This window comes from Cervus elaphus, chromosome X (genome assembly GCF_910594005.1).
Source record: "Cervus elaphus chromosome X, mCerEla1.1, whole genome shotgun sequence".
Lineage (NCBI taxonomy): Eukaryota > Metazoa > Chordata > Mammalia > Artiodactyla > Cervidae > Cervus > Cervus elaphus.
In genome coordinates this window covers 19,817,413-19,830,651 of record NC_057848.1, presented here as the reverse complement: position 1 = coordinate 19,830,651, position 13,239 = coordinate 19,817,413, and positions in this window count along the sequence as shown.

Genomic DNA, 13,239 nt, shown 5'->3' with positions numbered 1-13,239 from the left:
CGGGGATGGCCCTTCCACACACGTGTTTGTTCAGCGACGTCAGGACTCCTGCCTAGTTGCGAGGGACAACTCGGGATTCTCCTGGAGGCTTGGCGCGGCAATTGGGACACCTCTCCAGCTGAGGCGGGAGACCAAGTGTCCCTTTCCACGTGCCACAGGAATCCTGGGACTCCTATCAAGTTTCACGAGGAGTCAGGCATCGTCTCCTTTGGAGGCACTGATCTCCGCGTACCTCTGGAGTTTTTTTTTGTTTGTTTGTTTGTTTTTATCCTTTGAATCAGCCATGGATTTACATGTATTCCCAATCCCGATCTCCACTCCCACCTCCCTCTCCACCCGATTCCTCTGGTTCTTCCCCGTGCACCAGGCCGGAGCACTTGTCTCATGCATCCCACCTGTGCTGGTGATCTGTTTCACCATAGATAGTATACATGCTGTTCTTTTGAAATATCCCACCCTCACCTTCTCCCACAGAGTTCAAAAGTCTGTTCTGTATTTCTGTGTCTCTTTTTCTGTTTTGCATATAGGGTTATCGTTATCACCTTTCTAAATTCCATATATATGTGTTAGTATGCTGTAATGTTCTTTATCTTTCTGGCTTACTTCACTCTGTATAATGGGCTCCAGCTTCATCCATCTCATTAGGACTGGTTCAAATGAATTCTTTTTAATGGCTGAGTAATATTCCATGGTATATATGTACCACAGCTTCCTTATCCATTCATCTGCTGATGGGCATCTAGGTTGCTTCCATGTCCTGGCTATTATAAACAGTGCTGCGATGAACATTGGGGTGCACGTGTCTCTTTCAGATCTGGTTTCCTCATTGTGTATGCCCAGAAGTGGGATTGCTGGGTCATATGGCAGTTCTATTTCCAGTTTTTTAAGAAATCTCCACACTGTTTTCCATAGCGGCTGTACTAGTTTGCATTTCCACCAACAGTGTAAGAGGGTTCCCTTTTCTCCACACCCTCTCCAGCATTTATTGCTTGTAGACTTTTGGATAGCAGCCATCCTGACTGGTGTGTAATGGTACCTCATTGTGGTTTTGATTTGCGTTTCTCTAATTATGAGTGATGTTGAGCATCTTTTCATGTGTTTGTTAGCCATCTGTATGTCTTCTTTGGAGAAATGTCTGTTTAGTTCTTTGGCCCATTTTTTGATTGGGTCATTTATTTTTCTGGAATTGAGCTTCAGGAGTTGCTTGTATATTTTTGAGATTAATCCTTTGTCTGTTTCTTCATTTGCTATTATTTTCTCCCAATCTGAGGGCTGTCTTTTCACCTTACTTATAGTTTCCTTTGTAGTGCAAAAGCTTTTAAGTTTCATTAGGTCCCATTTGTTTATTTTTGCTTTTATTTCCAATATTCTGGGAAGTGGGTCATAGAGGATCTTGCTGTGATTTATGTCGGAGAGTGTTTTGCCTATGTTCTCCTCTAGGAGTTTTAAAGTTTCTGGTCTTACATTTAGATCTTTAATCCATTTTGAGTTTATTTTTGTGTATGGTGTTAGAAAGTGTTCTAGTTTCATTCTTTTACAAGTGGTTGACCAGTTTTCCCAAAACGGTATTTTTCACAGAACTAGAACAAAAAATTTCACAATTTGTATGGAAATACAAAAAACCTCGAATAGCCAAAGTAATCTTGAGAAAGAAGAATGGAACTGGAGGAATGAACCTGCCTGACTTCAGACTCTACTACAAAGCCACAGTCATCAAGACAGTATGGTACTGGCACAAAGACCTCTGGAGTTTTCAAAGGATGTGAGGCCTCCAGTCGCGATGAGGTGGGAACTAGGTCTTTCTCTGTGGTCTCCACATGGGATTCAGACATCCTTTCGTCTTGGGAGATGCAAGACGAGCCTGCATTCAAGTCACTGTAGGGATATCCGACCTTATTTCGAATCAGGGCATTCCCGATTCCATTCCACTTGCGGCCGCAAACTCAGGGTCCCTCTCACATACCTAGAGCTGAGAGAATCCTCCTCTTGAGGTGCTTGTGGTAAGGGGGTATTCCTCTGGAGTCGAAGCCAGGGACTAACCTCTCATCTCTTGTTGATTTTTTGTCCACGGAGCTCTTTCGTGTTGCTACAGTGACCTCAGGATCCCTCTAGCCTTGAAAGAGTGTTCTTTGGGTTTCTCTGGGGTGCCATCAAGGAAATCAAGGCTGCTTTCATGTGTGATGTGCAACACGGAATTGCTCTGCATGCAGTGTAGGGGAATCGGGCCTCATCTCGTGGCGAGGGGGTAGTCTCATGGTTTTTCTCGAGGTGCGGCGGGAACCTGGGGTATATTCTCGAGTTACGACGGGGATGGCCCTTCCACACACGTGTTTGTTCAGCGACGTCAGGACTCCTGCCTAGTTGCGAGGGACCACTCGGGATTCTCCTCGAGGTTTGGCAGGGCAATTGGGACGCCCCTCCAGCTGAGGCGGGAGACCAAGGGTCCCTTTCCACGTGCCACAGGAATCCTGGGACTCCTATCAAGTTTCACGAGGAGTCAGGCATCGTCTCCTTTGGAGGCACTGATCTCCGCGTACCTCTGGAATTTTCAAATGATGTGAGGCCTCCGGTCGAGATGAGGTGGGGAACTGGGTCTTTCTCTGTGGTCTCCACAGGGGATTCAGAGATCCTTTCGTCTTGGGAGATGCAAGACGAGCCTGCATTCAACTCACTGCAGGGATATCCGGCCTTATTTCGAGTCAGCGCATCGCGGTGTCCATTCCACTTGAGGCCGCAAAGTCAGGGTCCCTCTCACATACCAAGAGCTGAGAGAAGCCTCCTCTTGAAGTCCTCGTGGTAAGGTGGTATTCCTCTGGAGTCGAAGCCAGGGACTAACCTCTCATCTCGAGTTGATTTGTGGCCCACGGAGCTCTTTCGTGTTGCTACAGTGACCTCAGGATCCCTCTAGTCTTGAAACAGTGTTCTTGGGGTTTCTCTGGAGTGCCATCGAGGAAATCAAGGCTCCTTTCATGTTTGATGTGCAACACGGAATTGCTCTGCACGCAGTGCAGGGGAATCGGGCCTCATCTCGTGGCGAGGGGGAAGTCTCATGGTTTTTCTCGCGTTGCGGCGGGAACCTGGGGTATATTCTCGAGTTACGACGGAGATGTCCCTTCCACACACGTGTTTGTTCAGCGACGTCAGGACTCCTGCCTAGTTGCGAGGGACAACTCGGGATTCTCCTGGAGGCTTGGCGCGGCAATTGGGACACCTTTCCAGCTGAGGCGGGAGACCAAGTGTCCCTTTCCACGTGCCACAGGAATCCTGGGACTCCTATCAAGTTTCACGAGGAGTCAGGCATCGTCTCCTTTGGAGGCACTGATCTCGGCGTACCTCTGGAGTTTTTTTTTGTTTGTTTGTTTGTTTTTATTCTTTGAATCAGCCATGGATTTACATGTATTCCCAATCCCGATCCCCACTCCCACCTCACTCTCCACCCGATTCCTCTGGTTCTTCCCCGTGCACCAGGCCGGAGCACTTGTCTCATGCATCCCACCTGTGCTGGTGATCTGTTTCACCATAGATAGTATACATGCTGTTCTTTTGAAATATCCCACCCTCACCTTCTCCCACAGAGTTCAAAAGTCTGTTCTGTATTTCTGTGTCTCTTTTTCTGTTTTGCATATAGGGTTATCGTTATCACCTTTCTAAATTCCATATATATGTGTTAGTATGCTGTAATGTTCTTTATCTTTCTGGCTTACTTCACTCTGTATAATGAGCTCCAGCTTCATCCATCTCATTAGGACTGGTTCAAATGAATTCTTTTTAATGGCTGAGTAATATTCCATGGTATATATGTACCACAGCTTCCTTATCCATTCATCTGCTGATGGGCATCTAGGTTGCTTCCATGTCCTGGCTATTATAAACAGTATTGCGATGAACATTGGGGTGCACGTGTCTCTTTCAGATCTGGTTTCCTCAGTGTGTATGCCCAGAAGTGGGATTGCTGTGTCATATGGCAGTTCTATTTCCAGTTTTTTAAGAAATCTCCACACTGTTTTCCATAGCGGCTGTACTAGTTTGCATTTCCACCAACAGTGTAAGAGGGTTCCCTTTTCTCCACACCCTCTCCAGCATTTATTGCTTGTAGACTTTTGGATAGCAGCCATCCTGACTGGTGTGTAATGGTACCTCATTGTGGTTTTGATTTGCATTTCTCTAATTATGAGTGATGTTGAGCATCTTTTCATGTGTTTGTTAGCCATCTGTATGTCTTCTTTGGAGAAATGTCTGTTTAGTTCTTTGGCCCATTTTTTGATTGGGTCATTTATTTTTCTGGAATTGAGCTTCAGGAGTTGCTTGTATATTTTTGAGATTAATCCTTTGTCTGTTTCTTCATTTGCTATTATTTTCTCCCAATCTGAGGGCTGTCTTTTCACCTTACTTATAGTTTCCTTTGTAGTGCAAAAGCTTTTAAGTTTCATTAGGTCCCATTTGTTTATTTTTGCTTTTATTTCCAATATTCTGGGAAGTGGGTCATAGAGGATCTTGCTGTGATTTATGTCGGAGAGTGTTTTGCCTATGTTCTCCTCTAGGAGTTTTAAAGTTTCTGGTCTTACATTTAGATCTTTAATCCATTTTGAGTTTATTTTTGTGTATGGTGTTAGAAAGTGTTCTAGTTTCATTCTTTTACAAGTGGTTGACCAGTTTTCCCAAAACGGTATTTTTCACAGAACTAGAACAAAAAATTTCACAATTTGTATGGAAATACAAAAAACCTCGAATAGCCAAAGTAATCTTGAGAAAGAAGAATGGAACTGGAGGAATGCACCTGCCTGACTTCAGACTCTACTACAAAGCCACAGTCATCAAGACAGTATGGTACTGGCACAAAGACCTCTGGTGTTTTCAAAGGATGTGAGGCCTCCAGTCGCGATGAGGTGGGAACTAGGTCTTTCTCTGTGGTCTCCACATGGGATTCAGACATACTTTCGTCTTGGGAGATGCAAGAGGAGCCTGCATTCAAGTCACTGCAGGGATATCCGGCCTTATTTCGAGTTAGGGCATTCCCGTTTCCTTTCCACTTGCGGCCGTAAACTCAGGGTCCCTCTCACATACCTAGAGCTGAGAGAAGCCTCCTCTTGAGGTGCTTGTGTTAAGGTGGTATTCCTCTGGAGTCGAAGCCAGGGACTAACCTCTCATCTCGAGTTGATTTTTTGTTCACGGAGCTCTTTCATGTTGCTACAGTGACCTCAGGATCCCTCTAGCCTTGAAACAGTGTTCTTGGGGTTTCTCTGGAGTGCCATCAAGGAAATCAAGGCTCCTTTCATGTGTGATGTGCAACACGGAATTGCTCTGCACGCAGTGCAGGGGAATCGGGCCACATCTCGCGGCGAGGGGGAAGTCTCATGGTTTTTCTGGAGGTGCGGCATGAACCTGGGGTATATTCTCGAGTTACGACGGGGATGGCCCTTCCACACAAGTGTTTGTTCAGCGACATCAGGATTCCTGCCTAGATGCGAGGGACCACTCGGGATTCTCCTCGAGGCTTGACATGGCAATTGGGACGCCTCTCCAGCTGAGGCGGGAGACCAGGGTCCCTTTCCACGTGCCGCAGGAATCCTGGGACTCCTATCAAGTTTCACGAGGAGTCAGGCATCGTCTCCTTTGGAGGCACTGATCTCCGCGTACCTCTCGAGTTTTCAAAGGATGTGAGGCCTCTGGTCGCAATGAGGTGGGGAACTAGGTCGTTCTCTGTGGTCTCCACAGGGGATTCAGACATCCTTTCGTTCTGGGAGATGCAAGACGTGCCTGCATTCAAGTCACTGCAGGGATATCCGGCCTTATTTCGAATCAGGGTATCGCGGTGTCCATTCCACTTGAGGCCGCAAACTCAGGGTCCCTCTCACATACCTAGAGCTGAGAGAAGCCTCCTCTTGAGGTGCTTGTGGTAAGGTGGTATTCCTCTGGAGTCGAAGCCAGGGACTAACCTCTCATCTCGAGTTGAATTTTTTGTCCACGGAACTCTTTCATGTTGCTACAGTGACCTCAGGATCCCTCTAGCCTTGAAACAGTGTTCTTGGGGTTTCTCTGGAGTGCCATCAAGGAAATCAAGGCTCCTTTCCTGTGTGATGTCCAACACGGAATTGCTCTGCACGCAGTGCTGGGGAATCGGGCCTCATCTCGCCGTGAGGGGAAAGTCTCATGGTTTCTCGCGAGTTGCGGCGGGAACCTATGGTATATTCTCGAGTTACGACGGGGATGGCCCTTCCACAGACGTGTTTGTTCAGCGACGTCAGGACTCCTGCCTAGTGCGAGGGACCACTCGAGATTCTCCTCGAGGCTTGGCAGGGCAATTGGGACGCCTCTCCAGCTGAGGCGGGAGACCAAGGTCCCTTTACACGTGCCACAGGAATCCTGGGACTCCTCTGAAGTTTCACGAGGAGTCAGGCTTCGTCTCCTTTGGAGGCACTGATCTCCGCGTAGCTCTGCAGTTTTCAAAGGATGTGAGGCCTCCGGTCAATATGAGGTGGGGAACGAGTTCTTTCTCTGTGGTCTCCACAGGGGATTCAGACATCCTTTCGTATTGAGAGATGCAAGAAGAGCATGCATTCAAGTCACTGCACGGATATCCGGCCTTATTTCGAATCAGGGTATCGCGGTGTCCATTCCACTTGAGGCCGCAAACTTAGGGTCCCTCTCACATACCTAGAGCTGAGAGAAGCCTCCTCTTGAGGTGCTTGTAGTAAGGTGGTATTCCTCTGGAGTCGAAGCCAGGGACTAACCTTTCATCTCGAGTTGGTTTTGGGTCCACGGAGCTCTTTCGTGTTGCTACAGTGACCTCAGGGTCCCTCTGGCCTTGAAACAGTGTTCTTGGTGTTTCTCCTGAGTGCCATCAAGGAAATCAAGGCTCCTTTCATGTGTGATGTGCAACACGGAATTGCTCTGCAGGCAGTGCAGGGGAATCGGGCCTCATCTCGCGGTGAGGGGAAAGTCTCTTGGATTTTCTCGAGTTGCGGCTGGAACCTGGGGTATATTCTCGAGTTACGACGGGGATGGCCCTTCCACACACGTGTTTGTTCAGCGACGTCCGGACTCCTGCCTAGATGCGAGGGACAACTCGGGATTTTCCTCAAGGATTGGCAGGGCAATTGGGACGCCTGTCCAGCTGAGGCGGGAGACCAAGAGTCCCTTTCCACGTGCCACTGGAATCCTGGGATTCCTATCAATTTTCACGAGGAGTCAGGCATCGTCTCCTTTGGAAGCACTGATCTCCGCGTACCTCTGGAATTTTCAAAGGATTTGAGGCCTCTGGTCGTGATGAGGTGGGGAACTAGGTCTTTCTCTGTCGTCTCGACAGGGAATTCAGACATCCTTTCGTCTTGGGAGATGCAAGACGAGCCTGCATTCAAGTCACTGCAGGGATATCCGGCCTTATTTCGAGTCAGGGCATCGCGGTGTCCATTCCACTTGAGGCCGCAAACTCAGGGTCCCTCTCACATACCTAGAGCTGAGAGAAGCCTCTTCTTGAGGTGCTTGTGGTAAGGTGGTATTCCTCTGGATTCGAAGCCAGGAACTAACCTCTCATCTCGAGTTGGTTTTAGGTTCACGGAGCTCTTTTATGTTGCTACAGTGACCTCAGGGTCCCTCTAGCCTTGAAAAGTGTTCTTGGGGTTTCTCTGGGGTGCCATCAAGGAAATCAAGGCTCCTTTCATGTGTGATGTGCAAATGGAATTGCTCTGCACGCAGTGCAGGGGAATCGGGCCTCATCTCGCGGCGAGGGGGAAGTCTCATGGTTTTCCTCGATTTGCGGCGGGAACCTGGGGTATATTCTCGAGTTACGAAGGGGATGGCCCTTCCACACACGTGTTTGTTCAGCGACGTCAGGACTCCTGCCTACTTGCGAGGAACACCTCGGGATTTTCCTCGAGGCTTGGCAGGGCAATTGGGACGCCTCTCCAGCTGAGGCGGGAGACCAATGGTCCCTTTCCACGTGCCACAGGAATCCTGGGACTCCTATCAAGTTTCATGAGGAGTCAGGCATCGTCTCCTTTGGAGGCACTGATCTCCGCATACCTCTGGAGTTTTCAAAGGATGTGAGGCCTCCGGTCGCGATGAGGTGGGGAAAGAGGTCTTCTCTGTGGTCTCCATAGGGGATTCAGACATTCTTTTGTCTTGGGAGATGCAAGACGAGCCTGCATTCAAGTCATGGGAGGGATATCCGGCCTTATTTCGAGTCAGGGCATCTCGGTGTCCATTCCACTTGAGGCCGCAAACTCAGGGTCCCTCTCACATACCTAGAGCTGAGAGAAGCCTCCTCTTGAGGTGCTTGTGGCAAGGTGGTATTCCTCTGGAGTCGAAGCCAGGGACTAACCTCTCATCTCGAGTTGATTTTGGTCCCCGGAACTCTTTCATGTTGCTACAGTGACCTCAGGATCCCTCGAGCCTTGAAACAGTGTTCCTGGGGTTTGTCTGAAGTGCCATCAAGGAAATCAAGGCTCCTTTCATGTGTGATGTGCAACACGGAATTGCTCTGCACGCAGTGCAGGGGAATCGGGCCTCATCTCGCGGCGAGGGGGAAGTCTCTTGGATTTCCTCGAGTTGCGGCGGGAACCTGGGGTATATACTCGAGTTACGACGGGGATGGCCCTTCCACACACGTGTTTGTTCAGCGACGTCAGGACGCCTGCCTAGTTGCGAGGGACAACTCGGGATTCTCCTCGAGGCTTGTCAGGGCAATTTGGACGCCTCTCCATCTGAGGTGGTAGACCAAGGATCCCTTTCCAGGAGCCACAGGAATCCTGGGGCTCCCATCAAGTTTCACGAGGAGTCAGGCATCGTCTCCTTTGGCGGCACTGATCTTCTCGTACCCCTGGAGTTTTCAAAGGATGTGAGGCCTCCGGTCGCAATGAGGTGGAGAACTAGGTCTTCCTCTGGGGTCTCCACAGGGGATTCAGACATCCTTTCGTCTTGGGAGATGCAAGACGAGCCTGCATTCAAGTCACTGCAGGGATCTCAGGCCTTATTTCGAATCAGGGCATCTCGGTGTCCATTCCACTTGAGGCCGCAAACTCAGGGTCCCTCTCACATACCCAGAGCTATGAGAAGCCTCCTCTTGAGGTGCTTGTAGTAAGGTGGTATTCCTCTGGAGTCGAAGCCAGGGACTAACCTCTCATCTCGAGTTGGTTTTAGGTTCACGGAGCTCTTTTATGTTGCTACAGTGACCTCAGGGTCCCTCTAGCCTTGAAAAGTGTTCTTGGGGTTTCTCTGGAGTGCCATCAAGGAAATCAAGGCTCCTTTCATGTGTGATGTGCAACACGGAATTGCTCTGCACGCAGTGCAGGGGAATCGGGCCTCATCTCGTGGCGAGGGGGAAGTCTCATGGTTTTCCTCGATTTGCGGCGGGAATCTGGGGTATATTCTCGAGTTACGACGGGGATGGCCCTTCCACACACGTGTTTGTTCAGCGACGTCAGGACTCCTGCCTAGTTGCGAGGAACACCTCGGGATTTTCCTCGAGGCTTGGCAGGGCAATTGGGACGCCTCTCCAGCTGAGGCGGGAGACCAATGGTCCCTTTCCACGTGCCACAGGAATCCTGGGACTCCTATCAAGTTTCATGAGAAGTCAGAATTCGTCTCCTTTGGAGGCACTGATCTCCGCGTACCTCTGCAGTTTTCAAAGGATGTGAGGCCTCCGGTCGCGATGAGGTGGAGAAAGAGGTCTTCTCTGTGGTCTCCACAGGGGATTCAGACATCCTTTCTTCTTGGGAGATGCAAGACGAGCCTGCATTCAAGTTATGGCAGGGATATCCGGCCTCATTTCGAGTCAGGGCATCGCGGTGTCCATTCCACTTGAGGCCGCAAACTCAGGGTACCGCTCACATACCTAGAGCTGAGAGAAGCCTCCTCTTGAGGTGCTTGTGGTAAGCTGGTATTCCTCTGGAGTCGAAGCAAGGGACTAACCTCTCATCTCGAGTTGATTTTTGGTCCACGGAGCTCTTTCCTGTTGCTACAGTGACCTCAGGATCCCTCGAGCCTTGAAAGAGTTTTCTTGGGGTTTGTCTGAAGTGCCATCAAGCAAATCAAGGCTCCTTTCATGTGTGATGTGCAACACGGAATTGCTCTGCACGCAGTGCAGGGGAATCGGGCCTCATCTCGTGGCGAGGGGGAAGTCTCTTGGATTTTCTTGAGTTGCGGCGGGAACCTGGGGTATATTCTCGAGTTACGACGGGGATGGCCCTTCCACACACGTGTTTGTTCAGCGACGTCAGGACGCCTGCCTAGTTGCGATGCACATCTCGGGATTCTCCTCGAGCCTTGTCAGGGCAATTTGGACGCCTCTCCATCTGAGGTGGTAGACCAAGGATCCCTTTCCAGGAGCCACAGGAATCCTGGGACTCCCATCAAGTTTCACGAGGAGTCAGGCATCGTCTCCTTTGGAGGCACTGATCTCCTCGTACCCCTGGAGTTTTCAAAGGATGTGAGGCCTCCGGTCGCGATGAGGTGGGGAACTAGGTCTTTCTCTGTGGTCTCCACAGGGGATTCAGACATCCTTTCGTCTTGGGAGATGCAAGACGAGCCTGCATTCAAGTCACTGCAGGGATATCCGGCCTTATTTCGAGTCAGGGCATCGCGGTGTCCATTCCACTTGAGGCCGCAACTCAGGGTCCCTCTCACATACCTAGAGCTGAGAGAAGCCTCCTCTTGAGGTGCTTGTGGCAAGGTGGTATTCCTCTGGAGTCGAAGCCAGGGACTAACCTCTCATCTCGAGTTGATTTTGGTCCCCGGAACTCTTTCATGTTGCTACAGTGACCTCAGGATCCCTCGAGCCTTGAAACAGTGTTCCTGGGGTTTGTCTGAAGTGCCATCAAGGAAATCAAGGCTCCTTTCATGTGTGATGTGCAACACGGAATTGCTCTGCACGCAGTGCAGGGGAATCGGGCCTCATCTCGCGGCGAGGGGGAAGTCTCTTGGATTTTCTCGAGTTGCGGCGGGAACCTGGGGTATATTCTCGAGTTACGACGGGGATGGCCCTTCCACACACGTGTTTGTTCAGCGACGGCAGGACGCCTGCCTAGTTGCGAGGGACAACTCGGGATTCTCCTCGAGGCTTGTCAGGGCAATTTGGACGCCTCTCCATCTGAGGTGGTAGACCAAGGATCCCTTTCCAGGAGCCACAGGAATCCTGGGACTCCGCATCAAGTTTCACGAGGAGTCAGGCATCGTCTCCTTTGGCGGCACTGATCTCCTCGTACCCCTGGAGTTTTCAAAGGATGTGAGGCCTCCGGTCGCGATGAGGTGGGGAAAGAGGTCTTCTCTGTGGTCTCCACAGGGGATTCAGACATCCTTTCGTCTTGGGAGATGCAAGAGGAGCCTGCATTCAAGTCACTGCAGGGATATCCGGCCTTATTTCGAGTCAGGGCATCTCGGTGTCCATTCCACTTGAGGCCGCAAACTCAGGGTCCCTCTCACATACCTAGAGCTGAGAGAAGCCTCCTCTTGAGGTGCTTGTGGCAAGGTGGTATTCCTCTGGAGTCGAAGCCAGGGACTAACCTCTCATCTCGAGTTGGTTTTGGGTCCACGGAGCACTTTCGTGTTGCTACAGTGACCTCAGGGTCCCTCTAGCCTTGAAACAGTGTTCTTGGGGTTTCTCTGGAGTGCCATCAAGGAAATCAAGGCTTCTTTCATGTGACATGTGCAACACGGAATTGCTCTGCGCGCAGTGCAGGGGAATCGGGCCTCATCTCGCGGCGAGGGGGAAGTCTCATGGTTTTTCTCGAGTTGCGGCGGGAACCTGGGGTATATTCTCATGTTACGACGAGGATGGCCCTTCCACCCACGTGTTTGTTCAGCGACGTCAGGACTCCTGCCTAGTTGCGAGGGACAACTCGGGATTCTAATCGAGGCTTGGCAGGGCAATTGGGACGCCTCTCCAGCTGAGGTGGGAGACCAAGGATCCCTTTCCACGTGCCACAGGAATCCTGGGACTCCTATCAAGTTTCACGAGGAGTCAGGCATCGTCTCCTTTGGAGGCACAGATCTCCGCGTACCACTGGAGTTTTCAAAGGATGTGAGGACTCCGGTCGCGATGAGGTGGGGAACTAGGTCTTTCTCTGTGGCCTCCACAGGGGATTCAGACATCCTTTTGTCTTGGGAGATGCAAAACTAGCCTGCATTCAAGTCACTGCAGGCATATCCGGCCTTATTTCTAGTTAGGTCATCGCGGTGTCCATTCCACTTGAGGCCGCAAACTCAGGGTCCCTCTCACATACCTAGAGCTGAGAGAAGCCTCCTCTTGAGGTGCTTGTGGTTAGGTGGTATTCCTCTGGAGTCGAAGCCAGGGACTAACCTCTCATCTCGAGTTGGTTTTAGGTTCACGGAGCTCTTTTATGTTGCTACAGTGACCTCAGGGTCCCTCTAGCCTTGAAACAGTGTTCTTGGGGTTTCTCTGGAGTGCCATCAAGGAAATCAAGGCTCCTTTCATGTGTGATGTGCAACACGGAATTGCTCTGCACGCAGTGCAGGGGAATCGGGCCTCATCTCGCGGCGAGAGGGAAGTCTCATGGTTTTCCTCGATTTGCGGCGGGAACCTATGGTATATTCTCGAGTTACGACGGGGATGGCCCTTCCACAGACGTGTTTGTTCAGCGACGTCAGGACTCCTGCCTAGTTGCGAGGGACCACTCGAGATTCTCCTCGAGGCTTGGCAGGGCAATTGGGACGCCTCTCCAGCTGAGGCGGGAGACCAAGGTCCCTTTACACGTGCCACAGGAATCCTGGGACTCCTCTGAAGTTTCACGAGGAGTCAGGCTTCGTCTCCTTTGGAGGAACTGATCTCCGCGTAGCTCTGCAGTTTTCAAAGGATGTGAGGCCTCCGGTCAATATGAGGTGGGGAACGAGTTCTTTCTCTGTGGTCTCCACAGGGGATTCAGACATCCTTTCGTATTGAGAGATGCAAGAAGAGCATGCATTCAAGTCACTGCACGGATATCCGGCCTTATTTCGAATCAGGGTATCGCGGTGTCCATTCCACTTGAGGCCGCAAACTTAGGGTCCCTCTCACATACCTAGAGCTGAGAGAAGCCTCCTCTTGAGGTGCTTGTAGTAAGGTGGTATTCCTCTGGAGTCGAAGCCAGGGACTAACCTTGCATCTCGAGTTGGTTTTGGGTCCACGGAGCTCTTTCGTGTTGCTACAGTGACCTCAGGGTCCCTCTGGCCTTGAAACAGTGTTCTTGGTGTTTCTCCTGAGTGCCATCAAGGAAATCAAGGCTCCTTTCATGTGTGATGTGCAAC